A 16,786-nucleotide genomic window follows, 5' to 3' on the forward strand; every position below is an offset into this window, starting at 1 on the left:
AGAAACTTCCGTGTGCAGCCACAAGCTATTATGGGCTCTAGCATAGTTGAGTAGGTTACATGACCTCTTGAAGAGGTGGGCTAGCAGATGTAGGGGAAAGTACGTGTAACTGTCCACTCGGAGTAAAGAGTATTGTTTCTGAAAGACTGTGTCTCGGTCATCCGTTTCTCAAACACCATGTAGTGCGAGAAATCAAGCGGAGGCGATCGAGTCTTGTGGGGAAAAGTGTGCAAACCTCTGCAGAGTGTACAATCTAATCATGGTTAGCCGTGTCCCCGGTTATGGACATCTTGAGTATCTAGTTCTTGGATTATCATGTGAATCTCATCATCATGTTACTTAATTTAATTTGATTGGGTTAATCACGTTCTTAATTGGGATTGAGTTGGAGGTACCTTCTCAATGTTTAACAACCACCATGATAGTTAAATAAAATTTATTCCTTTGTGGTAGGGAAAAATTGGCTTTTCGCAAAACTGTAACCATAGAGCTTTCCACCAGCCAAACATGCATGTAGTGATAGCATTACTCTGTTCATTACTCTCTATGTATTACATTGCCAGCATATTCCATGTGCTGACCCGTTTTCGGGCTGCAACGTATCATGTTGCAGACTTTTCAGACGACGAGTAAGGTGCCATAGGTCGTGGTCTTATACTCAGTGATGCCGTTGGAGTTGATGGACTCACTTTATCTTCCAAGCCTTCCGATGTTATCATTTTTAGATGGCCTTAAGCCGTATTTATTGTATTAAGTTCTCTTTTGAGACATTCGATGTAATAAGTGTGTGATTGCTACTCTGTTATAAATCCTTCAAGTACTGTGCGTGTCAGCATTACCGATCCAGGGATGACACTGATGCACAGAGACTAGATTGTTTGAGGTCTGGTCGCTACAAAGATGGTATCAGAGCACACGCTGACTGTAAGACACGACCACTAAGCTAAAGCCCTAGATTACTAGTCTCTTCTCATTTCTGACTCCTCTCCTCTCTTCCACTCTTTTAGGATGGCGGATGCAAGGAACAAGTTCACGCAACCGGATGAGGATACACCTTTTGGACGACACTTGAAGGAAGTTACTAAGTAACTGAACATCGGAATACCAAGCTTCACCGGAACCTACAACGCCACACTACCAGAAGAGGAGCGCTGGATGATTCAAGTTCATGTTCCAGGAAGGACGTTCATGCCAGTCACTGAGCCCATAGAGTTTTCCTTTGATGCACCAACCATGAGTCTAGGAAAGAGCATGGCAGCCCACATCACCATGGGACGCATTGGAGAAGTGTACCAAAATGATCTCAAGGATACTATCTATCAGATTTGTGGGCGCCGAGACGACCAATGGGAGATGATCAGCACCAGGAAGGATAGATCTATTGCATCTTTCATTCAGGAGTTAAACCAGCACATTTGTCGCCAGGAGAACCAGATGTGCGCAGACATGATAGAAGTGAAGAAGGCAAAGACAAGGATCATGGAACTGGAGGAAGAACTCAAGGCTACACGCGATGGATATGAGGAGGAAATCACAACATTGTTGGAGAAGAATGGCGACCTGACAAAGAAGCTAGGAGTTTTCATGGGAGACCCAGCACCAGGAGAAGATGATGACGATTCTACTTGCCCGGAGAACTACATCATCATCGACGACACTGACTCGGACCCCAGTGATGATGATTGGGAGGATGAAGCCGGAGCAGATATCATGGAGTCTTCGACTGAGCAATTTTTCTAGTAGACCACCAAATTAGTAGTAGTATTCCACCATGTATATAGTATAGTCCAAGCACTTTGTAACGATAGTCAGATCGATTGTATGCCTTGTTTGAATTGATTGGAGTGATATGATTGTGTTTGTCTCATGTGCATATGGGTAGTGTTTTCCCTCTAGACCTCATTCTATCCTAATTTCTCATCTTTTCTAAAACCCATCAGATGCCTCCGAGACGCGACACCGGATTTGTTTTCCCACCGGAGATCACTCATTTGATTCAGCGGCAGAATGCCATGATGCAAGTGCTAGTTCAGAACCAAGGCAACAACAACAACCCACCACCACCACCACCTGTTGATCACTTAGCCCGTTTTCTTAGGCTGAATCCGCCGGTGTTCTCCAGTAGCACCGAGCCGATTGTGGCAGATGATTGGCTCCGCAAGGTTGGAAGGGAGCTAACCACTGCAGAATGCACAGATGCGGAGAGAGTGCGTTTTGCCGCACATCAGCTTGATGGACCCGCAGCATCATGGTGGGAGAATTACACAGCCACTCACCCCATTGACACCGTCACATGGGACCAGTTTCAGCAAGCTTTCCGTATTGCCCACGTTTCAGCAAGAGCTATGGCCATGAAGAAGCGTGAGTTTCGCAACTTACGCCAAGGAGGACGTACCGTTGGCCAGTACGTGGAGGATTTTAGTAAGTTAGCACGTTATGCCCCAGATGACATTGCTACGGATGCAGCTAAGCAGGAGAAGTTTCTGGAAGGTCTGAATGATGAGCTGAGCATGCAGTTGATGGTGGCAACTTTTAACAACTACCAGGAGTTGGTAGATAGAGCTCTCAGGATTGAAGGGAAGCAGCAGCAGATTGAGAGTCGTAAGAGGAAGTATGGACAAGGAAAGTACAGTACAAGAGCTCACCAGAAGCCTCGTTTTACCCCGAACTCAGGAGGACACCTTCAGCATAACCATGGAGGTCACAATCACAATGGAGGGAGCTCGCACAATCATAGTAGCCCCAAGAATGGCAATGGGAACGGAGGAAGCAACGGACAGAACCGTACCAACCCATCAACCCCGGCCAAGAGGGATCTAAGCCACGTTACTTGTTTCAAGTGCCAGAAGACTGGACATTATGCAACTGAATGTCCGAAAGCTAAGAATGGAAATGGCAATGGAAGCTCGGGGAAGAAGCCGAACCCTTTCAATAGGGGACAGGTGAACCACGTTAATGTGGAGGAGGTTGAAGCACAGCCTGATGCAGTAATAGGTAAGTTTTTGGTTAAGTCATTTACTGCAATCGTTCTTTTTGATACTGGTGCATCACATTCATACATATCAAGGGGATTTGTGGATAAGTTTAAGTTGCCCACCAAAAGTTCTTAGAACACCTATGTTAGTAACCTCACCAAGAGCAGAGTATATGGCAAGCCAAGGATGTTTTCAGATGCCATTGGCCATAGGTAGGCATGTTTTTCCCCTCAGACCTAATAGTTTTGGAGTCACAAGGTTCGGATGTGATTTTGGGAATGGATTGGCTATCGATGTATGGAGGAAACATCGATTGCGCCAGTAAGACGATTTTGCTTACTACCCTGGAAGGAAGAAGGATTAAGTATGTATCCCGGCATGTGCCGAAGAGGACTCAAGTGAATTCCTTATCAGGAGTTGTACAGGAGGAAGTGCCAGTGGTGAAGGATTTCCCTGACGTATTTCCAAAGGAGTTGCCTGGCATGCCACCGGATAGAGACATCAAGTTTTTGATTGAGCTTTTGCCAGGCACTGGGCCAATATCTAAGAGACCGTACAAGATGCCCGCTAAGGATTTGGAAGAAATTAAGAAGCAAATTAAGGAGTTACTGGATAAAGGATATATTCGCCCAAGTTCGTCACCTTGGGGATCACCCGTACTTCTAGTGGAGAAGAAAGATGGATCGTTGAGGATGGTTGTTGATTATCATGGATTGAATGAAGTAACAATCAAGAACAAGTACCCACTGCCGATGATCAATGATCTGTTTGACCGACTACAAGGAGCTAAAGTATTTTCCAAGATTGATTTGTGATCAGGATACTACCTGTTGAAGATTCGAGAGCAGGATATACCCAAGACAGCTTTTACCACAAGGTATGGGCTATATGAGTACACAGTTATGTCATTTGGCCTAACTAACGCACCCGCCTATTTCATGAACATGATGAACAAAGTGTTTAAGGAGTTTTTGGATAAGTTCGTCGTAGTGTTCATTGATGATATTCTGGTCTATTTGAAGAATGAAGAAGAGCATAAGGAGCATTTGCGTTTGGTACTTGGAAAGCTCAGAGAACATCAGTTATATGCCAAGTTCAGCAAGTGCGAGTTTCGGTTAAAGGAAGTTGGATTCCTTGGACATGTTATATCTGGAGAAGGAATAGCAGTAGATCCCACCAAGGTTAACACTGTGACAAATTGGGAGTCACCCACGACAGTTGGAGAAATCTGGAGTTTTCTTGGACTCGCAGGATATTACTGGAGATTCATCGAGAATTTCTCGAAGATTGCAAAGCCTATGACGGAGTTGTTGAAGAAGGACACCAAATTCAATTGGACTGAGGAATGTGAGGCTAGTTTCCAGGAGTTGAAGAAACGTTTGGTTACAGCGCCAGTGTTGATTTTGCCAGATCAACGCAAGGATTATGAAGTATATTGCGACGCTTCTCGTCGAGGACTTGGAGCAGTGCTAATGCAGGAGGGAAGAGTTGTTTCATATGCCTCACGACATCTTAAACCCCATGAGTTCAATTATGCTACACATGATTTGGAGTTAGCAGCCGTAGTGCATGCGTTGAAGACGTGGAGACATTTTCTCATCGGAAACCGTTGTGAGGTGTACACGGATCACAAGAGTTTTAAGTACATTTTCACGCAAAAGGAGTTGAATCTCAGGCAAAGGAGATGGTTGGAGCTCATTAAGGATTATGATATGAGATTGCATTATCACCCAGGGAAGGCTAACGTAGTAGCCGATGCGTTGAGCCGCAAGAGCCATGTCAACACACTCATGACCGGAGAGTTACCCAAGGAGTTAGTAGAGGATCTTCGTGAACTATGTTTGGAAATAGTTCCGAGAGGCTATGTAGCAGCATTGGAGATTCAGTCTACTTTGATGGATAAGATCAGAGAAGCTCAGAAGACAGACAAGGAAATTGCCGAGATAAAGGAAAGGATGAGTAAAGGAAAAGACAAGGGATTTCGTGAGGATGAGCACGATACCTTATGGTTTGAGGACCGCGTTTATGTGCCCAATGATCCGGAGATCAGGAAGTTGATCTTGCAAGAGGCCCATGATTCACCATATTCGATTCACCCAGGAAATACCAAGATGTACCTGGATTTAAAGGACAGTTTCTGGTGGACCAGAATGAAGAAGGATATTGCGGAGTATGTAGAAGTTTGTGATATATGCCAGAGAGTAAAGGCAGAGCATTAGAAGCCAGCAGGATTGCTACAACCATTGCCGATACCCGAATGGAAGTGGGATAAGCTAGGCATGGATTTTATCACGGGGTTGCCCAGGACTCGTTCAGGCTATGACTCGATATGGGTTGTAGTCGATCGTTTGACGAAGGTAGCTCATTTCATCCCAGTAAAGACCACTTATACAAGTGCTAAATTGGTAAAGATATACATGACCAGGATCGTATGTCTGCATGGAGTTCCGAGGACCATTGTATCAGATAGAGGAACCCAGTTTACTTCAAAGTTTTGGAATCAATTGCACAAAACTTTGGGTACCAGGCTAGAGTTCAGTACAGCCTTTCATCCACAGATAGACGGACAGACCGAGAAGGTCAATCGGATTTTGGAGGACATGCTGAGAGCTTGGGCGCTAGATTATGGATCTAGTTGGGACGACAATTTGCCGTATGCAGAGTTCTCTTACAACAACAGTTATCAATCCAATTTGAAGATGGCCCCTTTCGAAGCTCTGTACGGAAGGAGGTGCAGGACACCGTTGTTGTGGGATGGAGTTGGAGACCGCCAGTTGTTTGGACCAGATTTGATTAAAGAGTCTGAACAGAAGGTGAAGTTGATTCGCGATAGGCTCAAGGTAGCCCAGTCCAGGCAGAAGAGTTATGCGGATTCTAAATGCAAGGAGATAGTTTACGAAGTCGGAGACAGAATTTATCTTCGAGTATCACCACTTCGAGGAGTGAAGCGCTTTGGAGTTAACGGAAAGTTAACGCCACGTTTTGTAGGACCATACAAAGTTTTGGAGCGTATGGGAGAAGTTGCTTACAGGTTGGAATTGCCCGAAGGATTGTCGGGAGTTCATGATGTGTTCCATGTTTCTCAGCTGAAGAAGTGCCACGCAGAGATGGCTGAGATACCACTGAGAGATACACTGCCATTGGAAGCGATTCAGCTGGATAGTGATTTGACCTATGAGGAGAAACCAGTCAAGATTCTCGAATATGCCAGCCGAGTCACCCGCAGCAAGGTTATCAAGTTTTGCAAAGTTCGGTGGAGTCACCATACCGAGGATGAAGCCACCTGGGAGCGAGAGGAAGATCTACGGAAGGACCACTCTCACCTATTTTCTAGCCAACCCGAATCTCGAGGGCGAGATTCATCTTAAGGGGGGTAGGTTTGTAACATCCCACATTTTCAATTTGGAATGTTATACATTAGATCATCATGCATAACATATTTTATTGCATTTTGTTTTGCGATCCTAGAAATTCTACGCAACTCAAGGACCCACGGAGAGAGTTGGGGATTTCATTATTTTCATATTTGGGGTTTCTCAAATTTTGAAAATAGGATCGTTTGTTTTAATTATTTCCTCTCCGAAAATATTTCATATCAAATATATGAGAGGGGATAATATGACTTCTCCAAAAATAATGAAATATTGGAGGAAAAATATTAAAAACAAATATTTGATTTTATTTGGATTTTATTTGAATTAGGAAAAATACACGTTTTTCAAAATTGCATTTTAAGCCCAAATAAATGTTCATCTTGTCCGGCTTATTTTTAGAGGACGGGGAAAATTTATTTCAGGATTTTTGGAGTCCGCTTAGTATTTCTTTTCTTTTTTTTCTGCACGTCCGATTTAAAAAAACGAACCGACCTACCGGGCTGTGTCCGGCTAGGACTCTGGCCCGGCCGACCTTTATAAGCCGCGAGGCCGCCCCGCCAGCCCAAGCCGCCCGCCCCCGCGAAACCCTGCCACCGCCGCTGAACCGCCCCGCCGCCGCCGGTTCCGCACCGCCGTCGCCGCCCCGTCGCCCGCAGCCGCCGCCGCCCCGCCGCCGCCCCGCAGCCGACCCCGTCCGACGCCGGAGCTGCCCCCACCGCCGCCGTCCTGCCACCCGAGGTTGACCGCCGCCGCCGCCGGTTTTCTCCGGAAAACCGTGCGTGTTTTTTTTAGAAAACCCCGGTTTATTTTTTTATTAGACCGGCTTTATTTTTTTCGGTTTAGCCTATTTCGCGGACGTTCGTCCGTACGTTCGTTTTAACGAACGGTTTTCTTCGTTTAACCGCAGACAGTGAACATTCGTTCGTTAGCCTGTTCATCGGTTTTTCTTTTTCTCGGATTTTCCGCGATTATTTTCGATCGTGATTTCAGATCTGTTTTTCGTTTTAGTATAACTTTTCGCTCGTTTATCGGAATAAGGCGATTCAAGCGCCTAGAGTTTCGTCTCAAAACCCTATTTCTGTTTAACCAACTCAAACAAGTTTTTGCTACTGTAAAATGTGACTTAGGTCCAGATTAGTAAACGAAGCTTGTTTCTTTCGCCGTTCGAGTTTCGTTGCTTCGTTCGATTTGATTCTTTTTGCAAACCGGAGTTCTTAAGTTGAACTTTCTGGTTAGATCTTTTATTATGAGTTTTACCCGTGCACCCTTGCTTGATTGCTTATGTATGTATTGTTTGTTTGCGATAGAGTACCCGGAGTGCGAAGCGTGCTACTGCGAGTCTCTAGGTTTCACGGATCATCAGCAAGGCAAGTAACACTTTGATCATACCTCTTTACCACCCAGTTTTATTGCATTAGATCAATCCTCAAACTATTGCATGATTAGGATCTGATTAAAATGTGGGTTTTGGGAAGTAGTTGAGGTAGTACCTATTGCCCTGTTTATATCAAACCATTGGGAGTTACTTCTACGTTTGCTTATATTGCTATGCTATGCTCGTAGACGTGGATTGGGTTTGAGAGTTTTCCATAACAGATGTGAGATTGTTAATTAATGGTTCAACTTAAGGTGGTTACTTTAATTTACATCTGGGTGGATTGAGGCACCTGGAGAACCCAGTGTCCGCCACCCAGACTCAAAGGGATCATGAGATTTTTCATGCTAGAAACTTCCGTGTGCAGCCACAAGCTATTATGGGCTCTAGCATAGTTGATTAGGTTACATGACCTCTTGAAGAGGTGGGCTAGTAGATGTAGGGGAAAGTAGGTGTAACTGTCCACCCGGAGTAAAGAGTATTATTTCTGAAAGACTGTATCTTGGTCATCCGTTTCTCAAACACCATGTAGTGCGAGAAATCAAGCGGAGGCAATCGAGTCTTGTGGGGAAAAGTGCGCAAACCTCTGCAGAGTGTACAATCTAATCATGGTTATCCGTGTCCCCGGTTATGGACATCTTGAGTATCTAGTTCTTGGATTATCATGTGAATCTCATCATCATGTTAATTAATTTAATTTGATTGGGTTAATCACGTTCTTAATTGGGATTGAGTTGGAGGTACCTTCTCAATGCTTAACAACCACCATGATAGTTAAATAAAATTTATTCCTTTGTGGTAGGAAAAATTGGCATTTCGCAAAACTATAACCATAGAGCTTTCCACCAGCCAAACATGCATGTAGTGATAGCATTACTCTGTTCATTACTCTCTATGGATTACATTGCCAGCATATTCCATGTGCTGACCCATTTTTGGGCTGCAACGTATCATGTTGCAGACTTTTCAGACGACGAGTAAGGTGCCATAGGTCGTGGTCTTATACTCAGTGATGCCGTTGGAGTTGATGGACTCACTTTATCTTCCAAGCCTTTCGTTGTTATCGTTTTCATATGGCCTTAAGCCATATTTATTGTATTAAGTTCTCTTTTGAGACATTCGATGTAATAAGTGTGTGATTTCTACTCTGTTATAAATCCTTCAACTACTGTGCGTGTCAGCATTACCGATCCAGGGATGACACTGATGCACAGAGACTAGACTGTTTGAGGTCTGGTCGCTACATGACGCTACTGGGCCTAATTCGATTAGGGTGTAACGGGCCTTGGGTTAGCGGGCTGTAAATGGGCTATATGCGAACAGGCCGTTAACAGGCTTTCCATGGGCCGGCCCGCCAGCTTTTGACCAAGTCAAACGGGCCGGCCTTTTCACAGGAATGGGCCACTGTTGGGCCGTGCCACGTGTTGACGTATCATAGGCGCCTTCTGTCCAATGAGTGGATGACATCTGTCCCAGCGATGAGCCGACACGTGTTTCCTCCAGCCAATGATGATTTTACACGTGGAAAATCCCCATTGGTCGGGCTGTTAACGGGTTATCGGATCCAAAACCCGACCCGATAGCTTAACGGCGTTCCGTTACGGTGGATGCCACATGTCGGTCACCCTTGACGAAAGCACTTTTGTGACGCGCGATTTATCGTCATGGAAGTGGACACTTTCGTGATGATAATTTTGGTAATGTCATGGAACACTTCTACGACAGCACAGGTATGACTATCTTGATTCTGTCATAAATTTGTCATGGATGTACATGCATGACAAAAAACGCGACCTACTGTGACAAACACGTATCATCACGGAAGTGTATTTTTTTGTAGTGGTGGTGTGTTTAGGATAAATCAGATTACCTTCTTCATCCTTCTTGGTCTGAATGTGGCATGGTAAATCCAACACATCATTTCCGGCTTGATCTTTCACTTTCTTGGGGGTCCAGGGCCCTTTGGGCTTCCCCTTGAACTTTCCTTGAGCCACGACTAAAGCTTCACCAGGAGCAGCTGGCTCGGCTTTGCGCTTCTGTTTCCGACCCCCTTCGGTGTCCTGGGCGACTGGCTTGCCCTTTCCACTGCGGAGTCGATCTTCTTCTTCTCCGTTAGCATACCGAGTGGCTATTTCCATCATCTGAGTCAGAGACATATCTCCCGTCCGACCGAATTTCAAGACCAGCTCTCGATACTTAACGCCTTCCTTGAAGGCACAAACTGCTTGATGTTGGGACACATTTTCCACTGTGTGATGCAAAGTGGTCCACCTCTGAATGTAATCTCTCAGTGTTTCATTCGGTTTTTGCACGCAATGCTGCAATTCTGTTAACCCTGCTGGCCGCTTGCAAGTACCCTCAAAAGTTCTAACAAACACTCGGGCAAGTTCTTCCCAAATGAATATACTGCCAGGTGCTAACTGAGTCAACCATGCTCTGGCTGATCCTTCCAACATCAGAGGAAGATGTTTCATGGCTACTTCATCATTGCCGCCACTGATAACCCACAAGTATAGGGGATCTATCGTAGTCCTTTCGATAAGTAAGAGTGTCAAACCCAACGAGGAGCAGAAGGAAATGATAAGCGATTTTCAGCAAGGTATTCTCGGCAAGCACTGAAATTATAGGTAACAGATAGTTTTGTGATAGGATAATTTGTAACGAGCAACAAGTAACGAAAGTAAATAAAGTGCAGCAAGGTGGCCCAATCCTTTTTGTGGGAAAGGACAAGCCTGGACAAACTCTTATATAAAGGAAAACGCTCCCGAGGACACATGGGAATTATCGTCAAGCTAGTTTTCATCACGTTCATATGATTCGCGTTCGGTACTTTGATAATTTGATACGTGGGTGGACCGGTGCTTGGGTGTTGTCCTTACTTGAACAAGCATCCCACTTATGATTAACCTCTATTGCAAGCATCCGCAACTACAACAAAAGTATTAAGGTAAACCTAACCATAGCATGAAACATATGGATCCAAATCTGCCCCTTACGAAGCAACGCATAAACTAGGGTTTAAGCTTCTGTCACTCTAGCAACCCATCATCTACTTATTACTTCCCAATGCCTTCCTCTAGGCCCAAATAATGGTGAAGTGTTATGTAGTCGATGTTCACATAACACCACTAGAGGATAGACAACATACATCTCATCAAAATATCGAACGAATACCAAATTCACATGACTACTAATAGCAAGACTTCTCCCATGTGCTCAAGAACAAACGTAACTACTCACAAAGCATATTCATGTTCATAATCAGAGGGGTATTAATATGCATAAAGGATCTGAACATATGATCTTCCACCAAATAAACCAACTAGCATCAACTACAAGGAGTAATCAACACTACTAGCAACCTACAGGTACCAATCCCAGACTTAGAGACAAGAATTGGATACAACAGATGAACTAGGGATTGAGAGAAGATGGTGCTGGTGAAGATGTTGATGGAGATTGACCTCTCCTGGTGAGAGGAGCGTTGGTGATGACGATGGCTATGACTTCCCCCTCCCGGAGGGAAGTGTCCCCGGCTGAACAGCTCTGCCGGAGCCCTAGATTGATTCCGCCAAGGTTCCGCCTCCTGGCGGTGGAGTCTCGTCCCGAAAGCTTTCTTATGATTTTTCTTCGGACGAAAGACTTCATATAGCAGAAGATGGGCACCGGAGAGCCAACAGGGGGCCCACGAGGCGGGGGGCGCGCCCAGGGGGGTAGGGCGCGCCCCCACCCTCGTGGCCAGGTGGAGGCCCCCCTGACGTATTTCTTCCGCTCAATATTTTGTATTATTTCCAAAAATAACTTTCGTGGAGTTTCAGGACTTTTGGAGTTGTGCAGAATAGGTCTCTAATATTTGCTCATTTTCCAGCCCAGAATTCCAGCTGCCGGCATTCTCCCTCCTTATGTAAACCTTGTAAAATAAAAGAGAATAGGCATAAGTATTGTGACATAATGTGTAATAACAGCCCATAATGCAATAAATATCGATATAAAAGCATGATGCAAAATGGACGTATCAACTCCCCCAAGCTTAGACCTCGCTTGTCCTCAAGCGAAAGCCGATAACGATAAATATGTCCACATGTTTAGAGGTAGAGGTGTCGATAAAATAAAATACGGACATGAGGGCATCATGATTATTCTCATAATAGCAACATATATAGATATTGTCATATGATTTCTTATGCTCAAGTAATAATCTATTCACAATGCAAAGTATGAATCAGAAACTTTATTGAGAACTAACAAACTATAATCTCAGTCATTGAAGCAATTGCAATTTATCATAACATCAGAAAGAGTCTATGTCAGAGCTTTCTAGCAAGTCCACATACTCAACTATAATTTAGTCTTTCATAATTGCTAACACTCATGCAATACTTGTGGTTACGGAGTTTTAATCGGACACAGAGAAAGATAGGGGCTTATAGTTTCGCCTCCCAACATTTTACCTCAAGGGTAATGTCAACAATAATAGTTCATGCTAACCCACATCCAATTAGATATATATATATATATATATCAGAATCTTTCCAACATCCTATGCTTGCCAAAGGATAAAATGTAAAAAGGAAAAGTGAAGATCACCATGACTCTTGCATAAGGTAGAAGATAATAATAAAAGATAGGCCCTTCGCAGAGGGAAGCAGAGGTTGCCATGCGCTTTCAGGGTTGGATGCACAAATCTTAATGCGAAAGAACGTCACTTTATATTGCCACTTGTGATATGAACCTTTATTATGCAGTCCGTCGCTTTTATTTCTTCCACATCACAAGATCGTATAAAGCTTATTTCCTCCACACCAATCAATCATACACATTTAGAGAGCAATTTTTATTGCTTGCACCGATGACAACTTACTTGAAGGATCTTACTCAATCCATAGGTAGGTATGGTGGACTCTTATGGCAAAACTGGGTTTAAGGGTTTTTGGAAGCACAAGTAGTATCTCTACTTGGTGCACAGAATTTGGCTAGCATGAGGGAGAAGCTCAACATGTTGGATGATCCATGACAATATACTTTATCTCAGATATAAGAAAACATAACCCATTACGTTGTCTTCCTTGTCCAACATCAACTCTTTAGCATGTCATATTTTAATGAGTGCTCCCAATCATAAAAGATGTCCAATATAGTATGTTTATATGTGAAACCTCTCTTTCTTTATTACTTCCTATTAATTGCAAAGATGACCAAAGCTATGTTTGTCAACTCTCAACTTTTAATCATCATACTCTTTCTATGTGAAATCATTACTCTCAATAAGATCAATATGATATTTTTTATTTCTTTTAATTCTTTTCTCTTTTCTTTTATTCACTCAAGATCATAGCAAGATAATCAAGCCCTTGACTCAACACTAATCTCTATTATATAGCTTACGGACTCGATTACATAGAGGGATCATAAAGCAAAACTCAAAACTAGATCATACCAAAACTTTTATTCTACTAGATCAAGATACTACTAAATAGGATCGAACTAAGAAAACGGTAAAGATAGGAGATGTGGTTGTGATACGATATCGGGGCACCTCCCCCAAGCTTGGCAGTTGCCAAGGGGAGTGCCCATACCCATGTGATTATGTCTCCTTTGCTGGTGAAGAAGGTGGAGTTGTTGATGATGGGTAATCGCACATCGAGCGTAAGAGATCCTCCAACTTGCGGATAATGCCCTTGAGTGCGACGATATGCTCCTTCAATAAAATATTTTCACGTGTGAGATACTTGTTTTGTATACGAGCTGACTCAATCATCTTGAAAGCTTCGATCTCAGTTGGGGTAAGAAGATTGTGATCAAGTTGAAGGGTGTCTCCTACTGCCGGAACTTGGTCCTCCGTGGCCTTCTTGATCCCTTCATCCTTGTTGATCTCCACGGGTTCTTCCCTCTGCAGCTCTATCTTCATTAGCCAAGCATCATTGTCACCATTATTGGAGGAGGGGGACGACATGATGCCTGGCCTTGATAACCCTGACAGAAAACAGCTCGAAACAAGAACAGAGGACAATTGCGTGATACAGGAGTCAAAACCTTCGGGAGATTATATAATGAATTTTTACCGACCAAAATACGTATCGTGCAAGAAAATGGAGTCCGGAGAGCACACGAGGTGCCCGCGAGATAGGGGGCGCGCCCTCCACCCTCGTGGAGGCATCGTGTCCTTCCCAGACTGCTTCTTATTTTTCTATTTTTCTAAATATTCCAAAATGGAGAAATATTGCCATAAAAACTATTTTGGAGTCGGTTTACTTACCGTACCACATACCTATTCCTTTTCGGAGTCTGAAACGTTCCGGAAAGTGTCCCTTATGTATTCCTCCGGTGTTACAGTTTCAATAACATTGGTTTCAACATTTATGGGATTACCTGAGATATAATGTTTTGATTCTTTGACTGTTTAGCACCTTCGGATTTGTGCCTTCAAAGTTGTTGATTTTTATGGCACCGGAACGATAGACCTCCTCGATAACGTAAGGACCTTCCCATTTAGAGAGAAGTTTTCCTGCAAAAAATATTAAACGAGAGTTGTATAGCAATACATAATCACCTACATTAAACTCACGCTTTTGTATTCTTTTGTCATGCCATCTTTTAACTTTTTCTTTAAACAATTTGGCATTCTCATAAGCTTGGGTTCTCCATTCATCAAGTGAGCTAATGTCAAATAACCTCTTCTCACCGGCAAGTTTGAAATCATAGTTGAGCTCTTTAATAGCCCAATAAGCCTTATGTTCTAGTTCGAGAGGTAAGTGACATGCTTTTCCATAAACCATTTTATACGGAGACATACCCATAGGATTTTTATATGCAGTTCTGTAGGCCCATAATGCATCATCAAGTTTCTTGGACCAATTCTTTCTAGATCTATTGACAGACTTTTGCAAAATTAATTTGAGCTCTCTGTTGCTCAATTCTACTTGACCACTAGACTGTGGGTGATAAGGAGATGCAATTCTATGATTAACATCATATTTAGCAAGCATTTTACGGAAAGCACCATGAATAAAATGTGAACCACCATCAGTCATTAAATATCTAGGGACTCCAAACCTCGGGAAAATTACTTCTTTAAGCATTTTAATAGAAGTGTTATGATCAGCACTACTAGTTGGAATAGCTTCTACCCACTTAGTAACGTAATCAACAGCAACTAAAATATGTGTGTATCCATTAGAGGCAGGAAAAGGTCCCATATAATCAAAACCCCAAACATCAAATGGTTCAATAACGAGTGAATAATTCATAGGCATTTCTTGACGTCTACTAATATTACCTATTCTTTGACATTCGTCACAAGACAAGACAAACTTACGAGCATCCTTGAAGAGAGTAGGCCAATAAAAACCGGATTGCAATACCTTATGTGCAGTTCTATCTCCAGCGTGGTGTCCTCCATAAGCCTCGGAGTGACACTTGCGTAGGATCTGTTCCTGTTCATGCTCAGGTACACAACGTCTAATAACACCATCTACTCCTTCTTTATAAAGATGTGGGTCATCCCAAAAGTAATGTCTCAAATCATAGAAAAACTTTTTCTTTTGCTGGTATGTGAAACTAGGTGGTATAAATTTAGCAACAATATAATTAGCATAATCAGCATACCATGGAGCAGTACGAGAAGCATTTATGACATTTAATTGTTCATCCGGAAAGCTATCATCAATAGGTAGTGGGTCATCAAGAACATTTTTTAACCTAGACAAGTTGTCTGCAACGGGGTTCTCAGCTCCCTTTCTATCAACAATATGCAAATCAAATTCTTGTAGCAGGAGAACCCATCTAATAAGTCTAGGTTTAGCATCTTTCTTTTCCATAAGATATTTGATAGCAGCATGATCAGTGTGAATAGTTACTTTAGAATCAACAATATAAGGTCTGAACTTATCACAAGCAAATACAACTACTAAGAATTCTTTTTCAGTAGTAGCATAATTTTTTTGAGCATTGTCTAGAGTTTTGCTAGCATATTGGATAACATTTAATTTCTTATCAACTCTTTGCCCTAGAACAGCACCTACAGCATAATCACTAGCATCACACATAATTTCAAAGGGTAAATTCCAATCAGGTGGTTGAACGATAGGTGCAGAAATCAATGCTTTCTTAAGTATTTCAAATGCTTCTACACAATCATCATCAAAGACAAATGGTATATCTTTTTGTAATAAATAAGTCAGAGGCCGAGAAATTTTTGAGAAGTCCTTAATGAACCTCCTATAAAAACCGGGATGACCAAGGAAACTTCTTATAACTTTGATGTCCTTGGGACATGGCATCTTTTCAATAGCATCAACCTTGGCTTTATCAACTTCAATACCTCTTTTAGAAACTTTATACCCCAAGACAATACCTTCATTAACCATAAAGTGGCACTTATCCCAATTCAAGACAAGATTAGTTTCTTCACATCTCTGCAAAACTTGGTTAAGGTTGCTTAAGCAATCATCAAAAGAGGATCCATAGACGGAGAAATCGTCCATGAAAACCTCACAAATCTTTTCACAAAAGTCAGAGAATATAGCCATCATGCATCTTTGAAAGGTAGCAGGTGCATTACATAAACCAAAAGGCATACGTCTATAAGCAAAAGTACCGAAAGGGCAAGTAAAAGTGGTCTTTGATTGATCATCGGCTGACACAGGTATTTGAGAGAAACCAGAATAACCATCTAGAAAGCAAAAATGTGTATGTTTGGATAATCTTTCTAGCATTTGATCGCTAAAAGGTAAGGGGTAATGATCCTTTTTAGTAGCTTTATTTAATTTGCGGAACTCAATTACCATCCTATAACCTGTAATAATTCTTTGCGGGATCAATTCATCTTTATCATTAGGAACGATAGTAATACCTCCCTTTTTAGGGACACAATGCACAGGACTTACCCACTGACTATCAGCAACGGGATAAATTATACCTGCCTCAAGAAGCTTTAGTATTTCCTTTCTTACCACTTCTTTCATCTTAGAATTCAGTCGTCATTGGTGATCACGAACTGGTTTGGCATCTTTCTCCAAATTTATTTTGTGTTGACATAGAGTGGGACTGATGCCCTTAAGATC

The sequence above is a fragment of the Aegilops tauschii genome, chromosome 1 (genome assembly GCF_002575655.3).
Source record: "Aegilops tauschii subsp. strangulata cultivar AL8/78 chromosome 1, Aet v6.0, whole genome shotgun sequence".
NCBI lineage: Eukaryota > Viridiplantae > Streptophyta > Magnoliopsida > Poales > Poaceae > Aegilops > Aegilops tauschii.